At 41.5% G+C, this 21,408-nt stretch overlaps 1 long non-coding RNA gene across 1 annotated transcript in view; it reads right to left on the bottom strand.

The window, feature by feature from the left end:
- Positions 1–14,370, bottom strand: part of LOC147752353 (uncharacterized) — a 181,414-nt gene extending 167,044 nt beyond the window's left edge. Inside the window, exon 1 of the long non-coding RNA XR_015314290.1 lies at positions 12,037–14,370. This is a non-coding gene — a long non-coding RNA (uncharacterized LOC147752353). The remainder of the gene's footprint in view (positions 1–12,036) is intronic.
- Between the last annotated feature and the right edge of the window lie 7,038 nt (positions 14,371–21,408).

The raw sequence follows: 21,408 nt of genomic DNA, 5'->3' as shown, positions 1-21,408 counted from the left end.
ATGAATTGTGGTTATATTGAATGGAATGAAACTTCTACTTTTATTTAGATACGGTCTTAAGGACAGAGCGCGCAAAAAATCTTTTAGATGCTGAATCTTAGACATTCAATTGTCAGGAAGTTTTTCTGCGCTTTTTTACTAACAAGCGTTTTTGTTCCTGTGCCAATAAGTTCTTCATGCTATATATCTATTTTCATTATTTAAGACCCTCTGATCTCTGTCAGTCAATTCTTTCAGATTTGACTGACAGGTATCAGTCGATTTCTCTCGAAAAAATGTTCAGATTTGCCGCTAGATATTTTGTACAGGCAGGCCTTCACACTGCTTTCATTGGCAAACATACGGTTCCAAGTTCAATTTGCCAACGAAAACGAAAATAGATAATTTGTACTCGCAACGTGCAGCGACTGTGGAGCATGTTAGAGAATTTCATTCGAAGTTTAGAATGGCAACTTCGTCTACGTTTGCCATATCGTTTATCTTGAAAGGCTTCACTGATTTAATGCGACTCGTCCAAACAAATATAGCAACCAACTGTTTGGTTTGTCGGAAACAACCCTTAGCGAATCAGACCTTTGCGATCCTAGCAAAACTATAACAGCATGTCTTTTGGGGTCAAGCTTCTACCTCTCTCCTGAAGTCACTCATTCCGGTTTATAGTTTGTGTCGCTGCACAGATATCACTTCTTACCGTCAATAATAACTTGTTATTATGGTCACGAAATATTCGATATCGATCTCGATATTAAAAAGCTGTGTCAAGCTGCAATCCTTGTTGTTCAGAAAATTCATGACACACCCATGATTCAAGTTTTTGTCTAAACCTGAGGGAGCTGAGCTAACTAACAATGATCGTGCGGCTGCAGCTCATCTTTTCGCCCGGTTCGCAAGCTTTTTTATCGGTCATCTTCCATCAAAAGTGCCTTTAGATAGTCATCATCAAGCTCAGACGGTCGGCCGAAACAGGAACATCTTCTAGGTCCTGGATAGTGTTCTAAAGTTTTGTAGAGCAATCCTTTTAGCATTAGCACCTTTACCGCACACAGGACAAATATCCCGGGCTATTTTGGTAGCATTTTAGCTTGGACGAAATGCGCTTTGTCCCGCCGAGAGCATCCATCTTTTTAGAATTGAAACTACGTTCAAAACACGATACCGCTGCAACGCGCTGATCGAGCGAGGCAAGCGTTTTCTCACAGCAAATCAACCAGTTGGGAGGAAGGTGGAAAAACGTTTTTCAAACACGCATGAATTTTATTTTCAATTTAATCCCACGTTGAAAGTGATTTTCACAGTGTGAAGGTATTGATCTATCATTTAGATAATGCATGAAAAGAAAACGAAGATAGCTGCAGAAACTGCTTTCTTCGCAAGTGGATCATGAATGTTATTATGACGTTTGAAAGAGTATCGTTTATTACCGTTACTATTGTAATTGTTACATTTCGTTTTCCTATTGGTTTCTCGACGACGATCGATTTTACCAGAACACTTACAATATATATATATATACAGTTGTCGCTTAACAAGCTGACAACGACGTATGTGAACAGACTGTTAAAAACTCAGATACGTAAGATACAGGACATCTGTCCATTCCGGTTCTAGAATACATTGCATTCAGAGTTCTACTATAAATGTCCATTTTAATAGTTCTTATCATTGATAGGCAACATCTGTACTGGCAATATGGCGAGCGTTAGTATTCCAGCGATCACTCACGCGTACCATCTGACATAGGCGTATATATCGTGTAAACTAAAGTAAAACAAACCCGCTTACGTCTATTGGTTATGGGTGTCTGGGTAGCACGCCTAAGTTTCGGATATGGTTATTTACGGGATTGCCTGGCTCATCAACGAAAACAAATGGGCATATACTGAAACAGGAAATTTATCATTACCTGTTCGTACAGAGAAGCCGATATATCCTCAATAGCTTTTTGCTGCATTATAGTTGATCCACATCTTATTGAACTTGGTTTTGAGTATATCTTTTGTTGTTTCGTTTGTTGTCCGTCCAAACGTCTCGTCAGCCTGCAGTCACCGCACCCTTGACCACGCCAATCTGTTGTAAATAAACCGGTAACATTCTATCGATTGGCCCAACAGTTGTCGCCGGCTCAGTTACTACCTGTAGCTGCGCTTCGATTAATTCGCTTATTTCCATATTTTAAAAGAAAAATTATTCTTTCTACGGCGCTAAATCGACAGCTGATTAGTAAGATTTTCTCGAGGAGCGTTAGGAGTGGTTAGTATACATTCCGTCAACGCATTGCCCTAGTTTAATTAAATCTATCTTATAGCAGCTAATAGGGTGAGATAATACGATGCATACAGGCAGCTAGCTATGGGAGTATTTGTGGTTATTGGTCTGTTTACGTACTGCAGTGGTTCAATGAGTCCGGAATTATCTCAGTCACACAGACAATATCTTTACGTCAATTGTTCTAGACGTCTGAACCTTAGGTCGATTGTTCTAATCTATCGTCTGATGACGGTAATGAGCCAGGAGAAGCTAGACCTGGTTGGCAGTGCGGCAACAGCAGATACGACCCAACAAGGACCTTGTCGACCCTCGGTTTTACTAACTGTCTACTGTAGCCCTACGTATCAACTGTTTTCTGGGTATATACGACGAAGCATGACGATAGAAGTTATGCTCATCGGCTTTTTCAACCGTACCGCTGTTCCTCGTACCCCTTTGTGCCCCTGTTTGCCTCATCGTTCCTTCGTCGTGAGTCTGCTACGACACTTAATACAGACAGCCTCTTGTCTATTTTTCGGCGCAAGTTTCTTCGTAGCTGTCGATTACCTTAATGACTGCAAATTGTTGGTCTCTGCGTCAAATCCACTGTGCGGTTACCGAACGGCAGACACAGCCAAGAACGAAGCATCTCGAACATACCGGTTTGACATGCTGGTCGATCGACAGCTGGCTCTGCACTTTTACAGTTTACGACGTTTCCGACATCGATGAAGGTAGAGGACGCTCCGAACGAAATTAGTAATGTCGCCAATATCACCGTTGCCTTACCACTGCCACGAACCCGGCCGAAATCTCCGTTGGACATCGAGAAAGTTGCTCATTCGGCTGGTCATTTACTTAAGCTACAACAGTTTTCCGTTTTCGATAGAAGTTTGTTCTTCGCTGTTGACTAGCCGTAGCAGACAAGTTATACCAGAGTTACCGTTGTTGTTTCTGTTGCTGCATTATTGGCCGGCACCATTTGACCAAGTGGCGCTTTACGGTAACGTTACAAAATATCCTTCAAATACGAAAATGGCACGCATGTTGATTCGAGCGGGTATTCCTCACATGGGGAATTGCACACTGAGAACCTTTAAAATAATCACTGGTGCATTCAGATAAACGTATTCTGGTAAGCGAGCTTTTGTTCTAGCTTTAGACACATTCATTTTTTTACTTATCCGTAGCTAAAGTGAAACCTTGTGTCGTCTCTGTACGTGTTTATACACTCGCAGCATTCTGTTTAACTCTTGGACTGAAAAGCTCATTTAATTTAAGAGCTCATGTCTGTTTAGAGAAACTAAAATAGACTTTAACTACACAGAATGTAAAAAAAAATAGTTCATTCTACAGTAAAGCACAGATCTATATTTGATAAAAAACAAGCTTCTGCTTAGGAGAATAGTTACTTTCTAGTTTTAGCGGATGATGTTCGAACTGTGAGGCTATCTCTTTGCAACTGAAAACCTAGTTTTTTTTCCTAACTTTCGACTGACGTCGTTCTTTACCCTACGCCTACTTTTGCCTCATCGTATATACATCTAGTAGGTTTAGGGATCTTGTTTACTTATAAACAAATCGGTAAGAATGCTTGGATCGGCGGCGCAGAGGTCTTGAGACTTCCATCCGAACGTCAAGGTCTATTTCTGCCCCTTACGTCAAGGTATGCTTCTGCAGGACCTCCCGATTTTAAGTACACAAAATGTTAATTGTACGATCTCAAGTTCATCCCGGTTGGCCGTCTACTGTTCAGGTGTTGTTTTGTCAGTCGAAAATAATATTTAGTATAGCCCGCGCAGGGTGACATTAATGCAAGCTGGTTCGAAACAAGTAAACATTGAGCCGATTACTTCGAACATTTCTGTCATTGAGTGAGCCGTGTCTTTGCCTACTTCGAATGCCCCGTCAAACAAAACAAAGCCATTGTTAAGATCTAGGGAAGCATTAAGTAAGTAGCCTTATATTTACTAATCACAAATATCAATTAAAAGCAATAACAGACAATCAAATGATGAAAATAAATAATTAAATGATACAATTACACGAAGCGATAAAAGACCGTTTTCTGCTTTCACCTAAAATTTAGAGATATTATAGATTCAGAAAATCGATGATCGACGGGCGTCGTATTGTTATATAATCGTTTTGGGTACAATGCGGCGTGTGTGACAGGACTCGGAGTTTTTCAGCCAGCGAATGTTAGGCCATCTCATGAATATCTAGGTCGTTATAGTATAATACAGAAGCACGTATATACGCTACATTAGCAAATTGTATCTCTTCCATATTTTCTACTTCTGTTTGTCATGCTATCCGCTTGGTGATATTTCTTATTCGGCCATGGTTAGCAATCAAGCGCGACATCGTTCATTTTATCCTCTGCGACTGGGTATATATTGAGTATCTGTTTGGGCTTAAGCGAACTTGTGTTACTTGGAAATGAGTTCTATATAATACTGAGTGTTTCTTGCCGTACGCTTTTTCGGTTATAAGCTGGATCTATCTTCGTGGAATTGAAACAAGCTTGGCTGACATTACCTAACAAGATTTAATTAACAAATATAATTGAACCTCATTAAAATGAGAATAACAGTTTAGATGAATGCTGCTTAATTAATATTGATAACTGCTTGGCATTGCTTAATCTAGAGGAAGTGTTATGATATCATTGGTTTCGCCCATGAGCGTTTGAATGGTCAGTGACCTTATCCCAACTATGTGTGATCACGTTTTTCTTGTAACCGCTTGTGTTTAACAAATAGTCTTCATTGTCGCTAGTCATTGAGACTTCATGATGCCCTGAATGTTTAAATTTTTTTTCCTTGAGCTTTTCGATAAGATTGAGCGTTCTGCAATTTGTTGTACGCAGTTGAAGCAACAAAATGTAAAATCAAAGCTCTGCAGACATTTTACATATGTCGCAGAATTCCTACAAGCGACCGGATACTGGGTAGAGCTCAAGTATAAACACAACATTGAACAGGAGACCACCGAAGAATATTTCTATCCTGGAAGGCCTATGACAGGGACTAGGAACGAGAAGAAAGATGGCTGATCTAAATAAGCGCTATCCCAACTATCGGATTTCAAAAATGTTTTAAGAGCTGAAAAAATGGCGGGACAAATGTATTGCTTTCGGTGGGAATCTCTTCGAGGGAAGCACTTTGAATTGTATCAATTAGGTAAATTCTTATAAATCTGGAACAAAGGAATATACACACTCTATTTCAGAGATATGTATATATATTTTAGAAGAACTAAATGCCTGGTGGAATCTAATCGCCAAGCTGCTGTAGGGTTTTGTGTACGTGAATAGATAACCAGCATTTAGCATTACTTTTCCCAACTACGTCTGGTCTCGCTACGGTCTGCCTGCGTCTACAGAACCATCTTTACATCTGTCCTCTGTGCAAAGGATGCGGTTTCTACAATACCTATAGAATCCTGGATTTCTAGACCTATTGAAAATCCTTTTAGGATGGAGTGGCATCCACCCGTCCTTAATACGGTCGACCATCGGACAACGACGGCCAGCGAGTCTCCTTGAGGCGCGTATTGATGTATTCATCCTGGATTTCACTTTAAGCAGACCCACTATTCCTGCATCATTTTCCACATTTGTGTGGATCAAAGGTCGACACCACGCGTCGCTTTGTTTGCATTCGGTTTGGACTATAGCGGCACCTGGTTGCGGCGTCCGACACCGATGGGCGTCAATTTTTATTTTGCCCTTGTGCTCTAGTGACAGTTCGCGGTTTCTGGAAATTCGTCGTATATGCTACGCTCTTCAGACCGAGTTGGTTCTGGCTGAGTCCCCTCCTTTGCCTTCTATTTCGATACCAGCGACTACGCATAGACTTCGGCTTTGAATATCGCTTCTCCACTAACGGCCTTGATGCTTGAAAAAGCGCGCATGAACCGGTACCACTTCTTTTCTGGAACGTGTAACTCGCTGCTGGCTCACAGCATTCCCGTAAAATGGTACTTTGTTGGTCGCATCAGACAATTGACGCGCTGTAGTTTGGTTATGCCGGACATACCATCAGGTTTTAAAGTATATAGATCTCGTTGCTCTACGAGGTCATAAAAAGAGGCGTCGCTCATTAAGTTCAAGAAGAGAATTTTTGCCAATAGCGATATCGAAAAGCTATACACGTTCATTGGGGCGTCGTTAGAATCGCTCTATGATTATTCTGCGATCGTTCTACAAACCAAGCATCCATTATTGATCAGAGCTTGCCCCATTTGGCACGTGTTCAAAAGTCGAACGACTTTCCCTAGCAGATATCTAACTGTGACGATAAAACCCTATAAGTTCGTATCACTGATCTGAAAAAGCTCTCACAGAATAAAACACTAATGTGTTTAGTGACTGAGAGCTAGAATTCTCTATAGGGGTGTCAAAGTGCTGCACATTATAATCATAATGATGATCAAAATTCGTAGCAGAAATTAGCGTTTGGTTAGAGGGTATTCTTCGACCTTAGTGGCATGTGCTAGTTGTATCTTTACCTAATGAGTCCTTATGCGAATTAACAAAAGGCCGAGTTGTTCAGCTAAGGTTGGTGTGACGTATCCTTATATGATTTGTAATCGGTCCATCTGCAATAACGTTCTTCCATATATATACTTCTTAGGCACTCAATGATGCAAATATTTTGAAGCTTTGACAGCCGTTAGCAAATCTTTAGCAACGCTAACAAGTAATTTACATTACTACTACTTAGAAGAACTGTTGTGTTTCCGTCAACCCGGTCCCTAAAGATTACGGTATAAGGTCGAGCACTTTTTACATACATGACCTAATAAACATTTTTGTGACCCTAACAAAAGTTTTCATATATCAACAAGCTGAGATTGTTCGTCTTGTATGGGTGCTAGGATTCTGCAAACCCTATAACGACAGGTCCAAGTAGCATTTGTTTGCTAGCTTTTCTGTACAGGCAATTTCTACTTGAAGCATCGAACAACGCCAGAAGACAATGGACGCCAAGCCGCTTAACCTGAAATCAGAAACATTGTTGGCCGAAAATGACATTGTAAATAAGCCCTAGTATAGTACGCATAGCTATTATAACCGCAATGCGTCTCCATGAGAAGTTAGACGGATATAGTATTTGGCGATGTTGAGGCATAAAAATTGTTTGTCTGATTCTGCCCTGATTCGAAGATTGAGATACGGTTCAACTTACAGCTTTTTGCAAACCGATCAAGGCGTTACAACAACTTCGCTTTTCTACAGTCTTACCATAACATCTAACAATAATGCAGACATTTTAAAATAGAGCTACGCGTTCAAAAGTATTTCTTTTTCGCGGACCCACATTTCAGAGATATGCTAAAAGGGCACTCTTTTCTCACAGTAAGATCGGTCAGAGATCCATTAGCCATTGTTAGGCTATCGATCTATGAGCATTGTGTGACAAAAGTTCGGCATTCAAACCAGAAAGTATTAATCTGAATTGAAGGTCTGTTGGACACGGGCATATCTATTACGAACTAGCCGTCAGAATCCAACGAAGTAAACTGTCAATTTCATGTTTCGGTAACTTTAATAAAGCTGCTATTTACATGTTTCCGCAACAGTGATAAGCGATAACAGCGCAAAGACTCTATAGTCGCCTTTGTCTATGGTGTCGCATGATCGATCATATACGCCCCATATACCTGTCAAGGTATGAAGAAGCTCCGAAGTTATCGTAATATTCGAATATACGTTTGTATACCTTTCATATGCCTTTCGGATGATGTCATATAAGTCCACCACGCGGCTACAGAATAGGCGCAGATATATCAAAGGCGGCATAACTCATAAAAATTCAATATGTAGAACGTAAGAACTCTGTAGTGTGGATATATAGAAGGAAGCGATCTCGACCATTGTATTATAGGCCGTTGCTATAGCTCTGTAGTATATATATTTACAGTAAAATGTTTACTTTGTTTATACCTAACATTGCCAACAGCAATGGAAGGGAATAGCTCAACAATCTAAACGATACGCAGTAAGTGTGCGTGTCTCCCTAGCCACTGTGTGATATATCCTTTTGCTCAAGCTTGATGTCGTTGTTCCATGCTTGAAGTCCTACAGATGATACCAGTGCACTTGTTTGGATTATCACCAAACGGATATGATAATAACATGCTGCTATTAGATTGCGTTGTAACTTAGGAATTATTTTTAAATAATGTGTACCTTAAAATGCGTTCACCCAAAGTTTGTGCGATTTTTAAAAGTTGTGCCGACCAGACCAAAATCGACCAGTTTCTACTAAACAGTTGGTTATTTTACTTACTGCTTCCTTCGAGCTTTGTGATGTCACACAACATTGTGCCTATCATGCTATCAATGTTATGAAAACACTAATGAAAATGCTTGTTTATGTCTTCTTCCAGGCCGCCCAGAAAGAACAAGGAGATCGTACCTTTGACGTTCAATTTCTCTAAGCCATATTAGCCTCGTAATTCACGCTTTGCATTGCTTTGCAACGCGTGCCGATACTGAAGAGTCTGCTTACTTTCACGGCTAGTGAAAGCCGTTGCCAGGGGCACTAATAGCATGGTGCTGAGTGACGAAGCAGGCTATTTCAGAACAGCTTCAGGATATTGGTTTCGAATGTCGGTGTCCGAAGTGAGGGCCGGCCAAAGCATAAATACCAGTTTATTTTACGCAGTTCCAGCCCAGGGGCAACGGATGCGTATGCCTCATGTTGGCACATCGTACTTTTCGTTCTTCTTCGCCGTCATGTATCGCTTCGTGGTCCCTAAATCAATTGTCCAATGTCCCCTCTCAACTGGTGCGAGTACTATCCCACCATCGCTGTTGGCATCGTCGAAAATAAAGAAAAGAACAGAATGTCTAAAGATTGTCACTCTCGTGCCACGCTCAAGCGCCGCAATTGATCCCGTGACAAAAAACTGAGTAACCGTGACCGCTGTGAGATCATTAGCGGGCTGCCTCTGCTGCTGCTATACCTCTACGGCCCGATGTCAGATAACCGACGAACTCAACAAGTCGATATTCCAGTCGTCCCTTTTTTACTCGGCGGTTGTTGTGGTCGTCATTGCTATTTCTGCTTATGTTGACACCGAGCTGGACCTAAAGGAAACGATAGATCGCGGACGATATGATTCCTATTTGACCGATTTTCCCTCTATTGCTGACGAACAAAAGCGAACGGCGGACGCAAGTAGCAACTACTGTTTTGCGTTGATATCCTGTGCCAGCCGAAATGAGGGTTAAATAGTAAAAAAAAAAAGAGTAACTTGGCACAACAAGTTGATTTGACGACGAAAGCCGGATGCAGTGGGTCGTCGCTTCTGTTTCAGCCGCCGCTCCCACCGCCATCATTACCACCGGGAGCGCAACGAAGAGCCAGATCCCACCCAGACGTCAGAGAGAATTCAGCGCAAATAAGATCGATACAATAAAACATCGCAAGCGGAGAGCTTCGTCTGGCCATGTTCAAAGTGAAACAAATATAGGTAAGATTCAAAATCCACCCATTTAAACACAATATATCTCGGACGAGCCCCAACGTGTTAGAGAACTCAGATTTCGGATTCAGCATGCCGTCGTCAGCGCGTCGCGAGCGGCCGTGTAGCTCCATAAAGCAGTGGCCTATTTTTCAAAACAAATGATTCAATGGCTAGCAGGCATTGACGTTAGGTAGTTTACAGTTGGAAATACATGCACGTATCGACCTTCCAAGTTCATTCCAGAATATCTTGAGGTGCTTCTATTATATGTAGTAACAAGTTCAAACACATGGCAAAGAGAACCGGTTTGCGGGGCAGCGTAATCTCCATGGGTGCTTATCATCTCTGAGTCCATTGTATCATCTGTCCAAGTTCAACTGGAATCACGTACATTTGAATGTTTGTGTTCGGAAATGGCCACTACGACGACAAATGGCTACCATATCATTTTTTAGGTTTGTTAGGGAAATTCCGAACAGGTCTAGCCAGATCCATTTCGATATAATTTCTAATGGGGGCTAGCCAGTCGGATGAGCAATACTAGTACATAAACTGAAGGGATTGGTGCTTTTTTTGAAATAGTATACCACAACTAAGGCTCAGCGAAGTCGTGTACAAAGACAGCGATTCGTTTTGCCAGTTTGAAACCGTCTCTCATTTTCAGTCGCTCCTTAATAAAACGTCTATAGGTAAAAGCTGGCCGTGACGTTCGATTCGGGACGGAAGACGTTAACGCGATCGTCTACTTTAGCATTATCCAGACAAATTATCATCATCATCGAACCTAGCGATATAATATGAATAATTAGATTTTATGCTCGTTTCTTTTGTTATTATCTCGTTTCTTGTTGGCATAGAGTAAACTTCCAGAAAAGCAGCCATTTCAACTAACCGTCTAGAGTCACCCAGTAAGCATTTCCAATGACAGTTATTAACAAAATAGTTATGCAGACGACATTTGACAGCAAATGCATCGATGCACAAAGGATATTTCCTTTATGTTTATGTCCTGCTAGCGCTGACGGAGGGCACCATTCGCTAGGCTTTTTTTTTTTAATAGTTAAGGCTGATGAATAATCAGGACAGGCAACATCGCTTCCAAGGCGGCTCGATTGTAAAACTATTCACAAGCGATATTGATAAGGCTTTTATTATGTTTATTTTTCCGAAATGTGTATCGTCCTATTAGCGCTGTGCAAATCCCCAATGTTATTTGTTCTATGAATGTACTCTGTTACCATTATAGCTATTTTCAGTCTAATAGAACCATAGAATAACTATTATTGGTCGAATAAGGCACCGCTGAAATGCTCGAGAGTCACCTCTCGACATACAAACAACATGCCTAATACTAATTGTGCTGTCTTATATATTGAATAGAACGGTACAATTCGGTTTATGTGGGCGGAAAACGATACATACGCAGACAAAAAACGCTCCCGAATGAACGCAAATAGGAACGTTGACATGCCAATTGACGATTGTCAACTTCCTAAATTATCTTATGACAGAATGAAAACGGATTGTTATCGTCAACCGTACCCATGTCCTTGCGACAAAGCACTCGGAATCACCTATCCCTTATATATATGTATATATAGTTCTCCTTTACATTAAACATACTCGTTTGTTGCTCTGCTGTTTTATAGTAATTAAGAGCCACGATTGGATCTATGCAATCGTTGTACTCTTTTGAGCTGAGAAGCATCGTAATCAACAGATATGATCCTGATTATTAATTAAGTTCTATAACCTGTTGTAGACGTGCCGATGGACCTGTGTGACTGAGGACAGCATTGTTATTGAAAAAATGAAAATGCGAATATACTTATACACACGTTTAGTAAACGTGGCCATGTAGAAATCTGTGTGTGTCTCGAACGTTTTTCGGTCGCAACAGAAGTCATCTTTGTCTACCACCCTAACAGACAAAGCGACACCGTGTTGTCAGAAACACCTTTTAACAATGAGCAAAAAACCTCTCACGGCTCCTCCAGGCTGTTCATTAATATCTTTATCCAAATACATATTAGATCAATATAATTAAATTACTGTGCCGTTTCAAAGGATAGTCTTCCCTCCCTTGATTATAAATACTTGTATATTTAAATGCTGGTCTTTTGTCCGTCGATTCATCGACATCATCGTCGATGATATCGCGGAAGATAATCGAGGCTGGGCTGCGAGAGTTAACAACGGCGAGATGGCGAATCCATTGACTATTGTACCATCTGACCATATCCATCTGATTCATCTAGCGATCGTCGAAAAAAGGAAGGTAAAAGGGTCCGCAGCGCTGCAACATACCTTATATCGCGTACGCATTTTCGTAGGATCATCTACTTGAGATCTAACTATGGAACTAGCCTTTCGGCGATCAGATTAGTATTTGTTTATTTGCACGAGAAACTTAGATGAAGAACACTCGGAAGAGCTTTGAAATAGAGAATTCAACTGACAATAACAGCCGTTTGCTATGGGCGCAGGCCACTTTAAGTTCCCTTAACGCTTCTCCATCACTTTTTGTATCCTTTTGCATTAGTGTTTCGCGCTTCCATCACCACCGTATCTCTCCTCCGCTTACTCTATATTGACAATAAAACTGTTGATAGCGTACACTTCCAATAATCGGTAGCCTAATCTACTTTGTCGAGCAACGGCTCCCTCCTAATTGGTAGGAAGTAGGTTTTGTTAGAACGGGGTTACTTGTACACTGATCGACCTAAATGACACACACCATCACCCACCGATGCACTTGTCACGCAATCATTACGCACTAGCTTCCTAAGGTACAGGGAACGATGCAAACGAGGGGACAGAATTAAGATACTGAGATTAATTCAGAATGAACCTAGACATTCAGGCCGACGTTGGTCTCTTCCTTCCTGTTTACTATTGTCGCTGACGCCACCTAGCAGCGGATCCTGCGAAATTTTCTCCCCCAACAGCACGCAGGCGAGAATACTTTAGTTATCTAGTAACTTGGCTCTGATCAGCTTTGTCTCCCGTTGGCTTCGTTGCACCGCAGCATAAATATGCGACAAGGAAACGACATACGCAGCGAACGACAAAAACTATGAGTTTCCTCAACTAAGCTCTTTTTTCTGTTTGTTTTTCTGCTATTTTTTCGCCTCCCAGCCAGCAGCTGCCTGTGCTAATAATGCATTGTTTATTCAGACTTTTCTTGGCTTCTCGGCCACAAAGACGCACTAGTCGACTAGCGACAAGCAAACTGTGAACTTAGAATGCACGAACACAATGCCACGTCGTAGTTTTACAACACGCAAACGTTACTGGAGCTTAACTGGTCTTTCTCGATAAGTTCTTTAATTACACACAGCTTCTTTCTTTTGTCCTCTTCTGTTTTCCTTTTTCCGACAACTTGTTCCTGCGTTTTGTTATAATCCGTAGTAGTACACACTTGTTATTTTTAATCCAGAATCGACGTGTACTGATGTGCTGTTGCCAGAGTTGTTTCCAGCTTATAATAGCATTAGGAGTGAGTCCTAGCAATAACTGCTACCTCAATTAACGCTTTGCTCGACGCAAACATATATCTACTACTCGTTTACCATTGTTACATGATGTTTCGTTAATGATCATTGCCGCAATCGGCTCTAACGTAGATACAGACGATCAAAAACGTTTTAGCTATTTATTAGCACTTAATGAATTGTTCGGCTTTCCTTTCGCCGCACGCAGTCAGGGGCTATTCTGTCGTTTCAGCAGTCAGCGGCATTCCGATGCCCCGCTACTTAAGTGATTTCCACAAGAACTAGCAACCCTATTTTGCAATGGTCATGTAACTCCTTGCGGTAACGTAACTGTAATAGGTAGCGTTTACTGGAGGGTAAAGGCAGACGATGGCGGCAACTGGGTACGCGCAAAAAACACTAAACTTCGGATTTGGCAAGATGTTGACACACTGTTTGCTAGACTATATCAGTTGTTGCACGTGGCGCTGTTCGCTGTGTTTTCACGATGGTAACAGCCGCGAGTACTATATGCGAATCAAGTAACAATCGGGCCTGTTACTGTTTTACAGTAGCTGCTGCGGCTGGAGCTATGTAATGGATAGCGATGACAATGACGACCATTAACCCAAACAACGAAACTCGCCCACAGAATCGCCGTAATCGTCGTCTCTCTGCGTCAATGCGGAATGCTGCAGCCGTCGAATCACCGCGCATCCATCTATCCTCGTATTTATTTGGCTATTTTTCCGTCTGGATTAACATTGCTGGTTGTCGCACCAAAGTCATGACCGTCGAATGGCGGATAGCCTAGCGATCCGCGCTCTATACTGTTGACCTGGGAACTAGAACAGGCGATAGTTGTTGGTGCCTAAATTAGAGGGATATAGAGTAGCTTGATCAATCAGGGGAGCAGCAGCTCTATCACTCTGGCTACGTGATGACAAAGTCATCAAACAAAAACTCTCGGCAGAGGTCTATACTGGCTCCGACAGAGACAGTCGCAACGGCTGCCACCGTCATACCAATGATGTTAGTCACCTGACGCGGATGCTAGTATTCCGCATGACTGCATATTACTACGAGTTGTATCTAGAGACAGCAGGCCCTTATACGGTGGCGGTAGACGCAGGAGGCTCCTGCGCGCTCTTCGGACACGTTCTGAGGAAACCACATTGACGTTTGGGCCCTCCTCTCTGGCCTGGCCTCGTGAGGCCTCTCCCTTAGGCCGGCTCACCGACAACGGTGGAGCCGACCTCCACCGCTAGGCGGCATTCCAGTCGATAGCGAAGCCGGCAAACGAAGAACTCTATGGGCGGAAACCTCGTTGGACTGTCCGACCCTCTCAACCCCCCGCCTTCATCTAGATAATAACACTACCACTGCTGCTAATGCTGAAAGCTGCCCCACTCGGTACCCTAACTTGACAGTGGAAGGAACGTAGATATGTCCTGGTTTGTACTGCGTGGGTGGTGAGCAGTTAGTTCAGCTCCCGGCTTTTTCCGGAAGCACCATAGAATGTATATATATATATATGTTTGATTCTACCTAATAGAAGGAATAATAGGGGTCTCTATTATTACGGAACTTTTAAGACGAACATGTTTAGATTTAAAAGGAGCGAAAATATTGGAAAGAAGATAAAATTCAAAAAGTACAAGCAAATAATATATATATATATATAGTATAGAGCTTTTCTGTTAACAGGGTAATGTAAAATCGTTTAACATGGCTGCTTAGCCCTTAATTTTTTGCCTTTTGCAAATATTCATCATAATCTATGTGGCATTTCCTTACACTAGTTTTTTCTAAAGTGATCATGATTACGTGTTAAGCTTAAAGACGACAATGTAATATCTGCCGCGTTATTACTCCAAAACCGAAATTGATACTCAACCGAAATTTGAAATCTTTTTAAGATTACCATCATGCTGTTGGTAAAACTCGTTTAGTTACAGGACAATCACTCTCAGAAGCTATTCACTTGATTGTAAAGTTAACTCCAAAAAGGCTTATCTCGAGAAATTTCGCACACTAAAAACACACGCGTAATGGTAAGACGAGCCCGTAGTGCTGGCATAAAAATACGTCAGGAGATCTTATCGATATCGAATGTAAAGCTAGTAAACCTTACAGAGAGATTATATTTCTTCACTTGTCATCAATTATCAGTATACCTGAAACTGATAATATAGCTTTTTCTGCGTTTACTTACTTTTGCCATTAAATCTAGACAGGTATTTATATTGGAGTATTCGTTGATTAAGGCGCCGTCAACGGCCAGTAAAGGAAACCTCCTTTCTTTCCTAACGGAAAGGAAATTCTAACGTGTTATAGTGTCTCACTTACGTGACAGCCTACAATACAATCAACCTAAAATCTCGTCAAAGCAGACTAGGGCCATTGCACATCTATGTTAGCACAAATTGTCAAATCTACTTACTCAAAGTAATTTCAATTTTTTCGAAATTCATTAGGTCAGAACAAGTTTGCGTCTTTTTGTATCCATCATCGCCATAAAGTGCTGAGACACTTTCCATTGAACAGTTCGTCTCATAGGCTTGTAAACAGATACATACCGTCAGAAGGGTTGAACAGTCACATGTCATAGACTTACAGCTTCCAGGGTTTGTCCGAATAAACTTCAACGTACGACATACGATCTTATAGTTATTTAATGCAATGCTTAAAAAAGTAGCCATCATGGACTATAAGACTTGCGTGATTACTGTGGAGCCCTTTTTCCCCTCTCTCTAGCTCGTTTGCCCTCGTCTTCGCGTTGCTATGGTCGGTTGGTCAATAATATGTGCATTTTTGCTAAAATCTGACATTAATGCGTCAATAATCGCTTTGGCAACACATTTCGCTCCTGCAACCTTCCGCGATTAGTAATCCGGTAATGTCTTACAATTCATTCAGCCAATGTCATACAAATTATACTGTAAATATATGGCACACGTCATATATATTTATATGCTCGTTGTTACTCGAATGGATTTGCATGCAACCGTAGGGCAATGTACCAATTTGACCACCCACTAAAAGGACCCACAACCAAAGAATGGACTTACAAGCGACCCAACTTTTTGCCGCGATAGGCCAATTAAACAGTCTAAAAGAATCACCATAAACCTATCAGGTGTCGGTACCCATTATCTAACGAACCTTACATTTGCTATACTGCCCTAATCTTGGTCGACTAAGTCAAAATATTTTCATCGAAACGTTAGTAGGACACGTATGTGCCTGTAAATATATTGGAAAATGTCATCTAGGAAACGAACGCGTACCTTGAGCAGTAATACTAAAAGTTACTGCTGTTTACAACCTTGAACACACTCGGAAACTACGACATTCAATAAGGGGAAACAACGGAATACTGCTGTTTTAGTTTTAGGTGAAACTTTGTCTTAATTCAGTCATTGAACAGCATTTGTTACTCAAGTCGGAACGCAAAATATAATTTTCAGCAGTAAATGTATTTCATCTCCGATGCATTTGTAATACACATCGGCCGGCCAGCTAATTGCCGCGTTGTAGTTAGAGCATAGCCCATAAATGACAGCCGGCACTCTCATTAATCGTTGCATTAAAGGGCTGTCTCCCAGGATAAAACAAATTGTGAATCCACGACCGATCTCAAATGTTTGGTTCAAGACTTCAGGTAGACAAAAACTTTAAGCCCTCAGCTCTACGCGGACAGCCCGGTGAAACAATGAAAGGTTATTAAATAGAAGATTTCGTTTGCCCCTTTATGGAAAGTTTGCGATTAGCTATGAAGCAGGAGCTTTCAGTTTCCATGGCAACCAGTTGACTTTATAAGCAGACGAAATGCAACTCTTGCCAACAGAACAAAGCGTATGACAGGTGTAGTAATATTTGCACAGCCTGCAGCACTATCGCGTCTGAGAATCGTACATGGGGAGACAACCAACCACCAGGCGATCCCAAATAGGTTTTTCTATCTGGTGAGAGCGAAAGGAAAAATCTTTAGAGTCTTCAGTCTGACCAAACGGTCCCTGGAAAGTGGTGGGTCGACATCACGTGTCATCGCTGTACGGGACGCTGATACTTCCTGGTGAAATTCTTACGTATGTGATCACCAGATAACGGACCTTGCAAGGTGGCCTTAGCGGCTATCCAATGCCTTGTTAGCAAAGCTGTCTAGATTCTAGATCGACGTTTACCTAAAAGGCGACCATCTGTTTTCGTGCCAAAGCAGAACTGTATCCCGTATCAGGGTATATCAGCAGCGGCCTTTGATTCGGGCCGTTAGGTGAAGCGGAAAACTGTAGATGCTTAACATATTGACCCTAATGGGGGCAGTCGAGTTTAAAGCTGCCGGTAGTCAGATAAAAACATTTGCCATGTTTACTAATCTGATCTGAAACGTCATTCTAGGTAAATCCTTTCCGCGGCATAATTTCTACAGGTAGGCGAAGCAATATGCATCTCACCGACCTGTTGCCCTGAAACGTCAAGCGCTTCCGTTGATCGAGAACCATTAAGTGTCAATCGCGGTCAGCTAACCTAAGGCAACGGTCCAGGCGAGCGAGATGCGTCACGTGTAATCTATAAATATACTCATAACACTGTACAAAATGGTGATTCAGAGTCCAAAAGTTGATTACCAGGTTTTTGATAGCCAGTCTCTAGAACAGCTTACGTTCAAGCGGCGTCAGACTAGGTATGTATGACGTTATGTAAGCCTGAGTTTAGAGGAAGGTCTATATGAGCCTGACCGAGGCCTTCCTGTAAGGTTGTTAACGAACCAATTTGGACGTCTGTTCGAGAATTCGAAACAGTTATCCAAAACGCATCTCGTTACACGTACGATTCGACCGTACGGTGTATCAGTTCCCCTGGCGGGTTACGCCAGCGTAAAAGTTATGCATTGTAAACACGGTCTAACAGATGGTGCGTGGCCACAAATCGAATCGTCTTTTGGATTTTGCGGTTCAGCTGTCGCCTCCATAAAAAAGATGATTCGTCTCTCCCTACATTATTGGGGATTAAATACGGTAATCGAGATAAGTAAGTGATACCTTGACACCGCCACGGAACGCTGACGTCTTGGACATTTTTAGGGGTAGTTTGAATATTCTCTTTTCAGAATCTGACGAGTGGTTACTGGCAAATTCCCATGGCTCCCTATCATCCCTAACTGCAAGGGACCCGCCTAATTTTTTCGCAGTAGGCAGAGAACACAACATTCGGCTTGTTATTAACGTTACCCAAAGTAAACAAAGACCATCTACTGCTTAGCATCCCGTTAATTCCAGAAACGCTGCACTAAAAAAAAAAACAAATAAATCTCCACAATTAAAGAGTTTACCAAAGGCCGCAATTGAGGTATATCCCTGGTCTGCTTCGGACGCATTAGGGTCTGTCCACGCAGCCCTTCGCCAAATAAGTTTTGATTTTATGAGGCTCCTTCGCGGGATGTTCTCTTGTTCTTCATGGTACATATAAACCATCGTACTTGCTTCTCTCGCCTTTGACGTACTTACCGCTTGACTGCCTGGGACGTGTAAGGGGCGTTCTCTGCCCCCTGAGGATCTACATTCGGAATAGGCACTTCGACCTTTAGCCTCCTCTAGAATCAACTATAAGTCATTGCCTACGTACAAACGAATGACCTCGCGAAGCGGACGATCGACAAAGTCATATAGTGATTGTCTACGGGTTTGCTTGTCTTGCCGCGATGCCTCCCGCCGCTGTTTGCACAGTGAAGACTATAGTGAATATAACACTAGCTGCACTTCCCTACAAATTGCTGTGTGAATTCCGTGTTGTTTGATGAGTCCCATAGGTTTCTATATCCCCAAGCAGTCGTTCCCGCTAGCGACGACGGACCCTTGGAAAAATATTCACTCGACGTTGCCGATATGCCCATAGCGTTTTGATGGGCATGTAAGAGCTTTAAACCGCTATGGACTACCTAAAATGCTTACTTTCGTAGAGGTACCTCTTATCTTCCGTTCCTTTTTGTAATGCTGCATTGTAGCTGATTTTCAGCTTATAGAGAAATACAAGTCCAAGCATTAAGTAGGAGTCAGGAAGGTTTATTGGCATTGTCACCGCATATCATTAGCCATACGTACCCTAGGATGAAGCTAGGTTGTCCAGTTTTGCACACATTCCCCCTGGAATCATAAATGTAGCAAGGAGTAAGAATTATTATTCTTACTCCTTGCTACATTTATCCTATTATAAGAAGAGATTATCTCTAATTAAATACCAACAACCATTTCTTACGAACTGACACATTCCGCACAAATACGTTCGACACAATAATATATTAATAACAAAATATTTAGTAACTATACGAGTAATTGGGGCTTTTAATTAACGGAATAAGCATGTTCACATGTTTTTTGCCGAAAGGAAATGTTAAATGTATTATAGGATGTCAAATTGGAAACAGAAGTTATTTTACCAAATTTCACCGTCTGCAAACTAACCTAACTCGTTTGTGTGGGGTACAGTCTCTTCATTTGCTGCTATAGTATCAAATGTATCGTACGTACTAGTTACGTTTCTTCGAAACAAGCTACGAGGCTGGCAGTTCTATCTCGTCAAGTGGTCTTCAGGCGAAAACCAAACAGGTATATTTAATTTAACCACAGGACACAACTGTGACCATGAGGGCTTTGTCACATTCAAAGAAAGGACACGGATGAAGCTTAGCGCTCAATATTGCCAGCGTTCATCTTGTTGTTGCTGTTGTAGTAGCACGATGAGTCGGAAGGACGGAACTGATTATTATTATTATTCGCGTACACAGATCTCTAATCGAACAGTAATAGATTGTAACTGGCACTTGTCTTTATGGGACCCTCGAGGATTTTATTGTCGACAGTCGCAATTGTATGTCGTACGCGAAACAATTGTGGGTTCAGAAAGCCCGAACTATACACGTGGTAGAATACAGGCATACCAAGGACCTCGATTCCAAATCGCAGGCTATATAATGTAATATTTGATAAAAAGGAGAAGACCTTATACGGTCGCCAACAGCCGTATTTGGGCAGCTCGTATCTAGTTATACGATCCAGACTACCGGCTAAACTCTAGATTCAGATAGAACGGCCCACATCTAGTTTCTTAGGAGTTTGTCGCCGCAAGTGGAATTATATGCTACTACTAGATACGATACACAATATTTTACTAATACGTTATATAGATGAGCATAAATTGCGACTTTGGTGTACATGAGAAGATGCACCTAGTTGTGGTGTTAGCATAATTTTTTTAATGAATAATTCTGCATTTAGAATTGACAACAAATCTAGACTAGACTAGACTAGAGTAGATCGTGAGTGACGATTTCTAATGATTTCCAGTGTAATCGTCGTTGGCACAGTGGTCGCCTTTGTTCCCCGTGTAGCGAGCACGAATAGTGTTTCGTCATCGCGATAACGAGAAGATTAGCGGGAAAGTTTTGGGTCCTTCGGAACATGGTAGCTTGGAGTGAGTAAAACAATAATACTACATTATCAGCTTCATTAGGGCTACCCAGGACAACTATAATTCGTAAACAAAAATTTGCTCAGATGCAGATATTTGCAAGAAAGCTCAGAATACAAGCTGTCCGTGTTCCCTATGTGACCTCTGTGAAATAGGCCTATCGCCGTTTATACCTACTTGAGGATAGGAGTAATTGCCAGTTCTCGATAATAGGTTAATCTTACATGTAAATGTGAATGATTTTTATCTTTCTCTGTTTTTGTGACGCTCGCGGACAAGGTAATGTTGCACTCATCAGTTGACCAATTTAGAATTTTTTAATAAGCATTGTAATAATTTAGAATAGTAATTCGAAATAGTTTAAACTTTTTTTTTTTGTGATAAATATCGCTTTAGTTATTAGTGTCGAGGGCATGGCAAGACCAGTTAAATGTTGACGCTAATTCATTGCCAAGAGTAATAATATGCGATCACGCGTGCATATATGATGAGGACGATGTAATACGATGAAAAAAAAATAGCTCCTTCCGGATTCGTGAAAGTATATTTAGGCCTTACTAGGAAGTTTTAACTACGGTATGTTGTTTGAAGTTGCAGCGGTTCAAAATCGCATACACGGTCACACGCGTTCGTTAGATTTGAGACAATTCTATCGAGCGTCCAGTATAAATATATATATAGCTAGTTATCAACCCAGTTTGCTAGATCAGAACCATCGAAAGACTTATTGATACCA

The sequence above is a fragment of the Varroa jacobsoni genome, unplaced genomic scaffold (assembly GCF_002532875.2).
Source record: "Varroa jacobsoni isolate VJ856 unplaced genomic scaffold, vjacob_1.0 scaffold_1302, whole genome shotgun sequence".
NCBI classification, from domain to species: Eukaryota; Metazoa; Arthropoda; class Arachnida; order Mesostigmata; family Varroidae; genus Varroa; species Varroa jacobsoni.
This window is presented reverse-complemented; position numbering and strand designations above follow the sequence as displayed.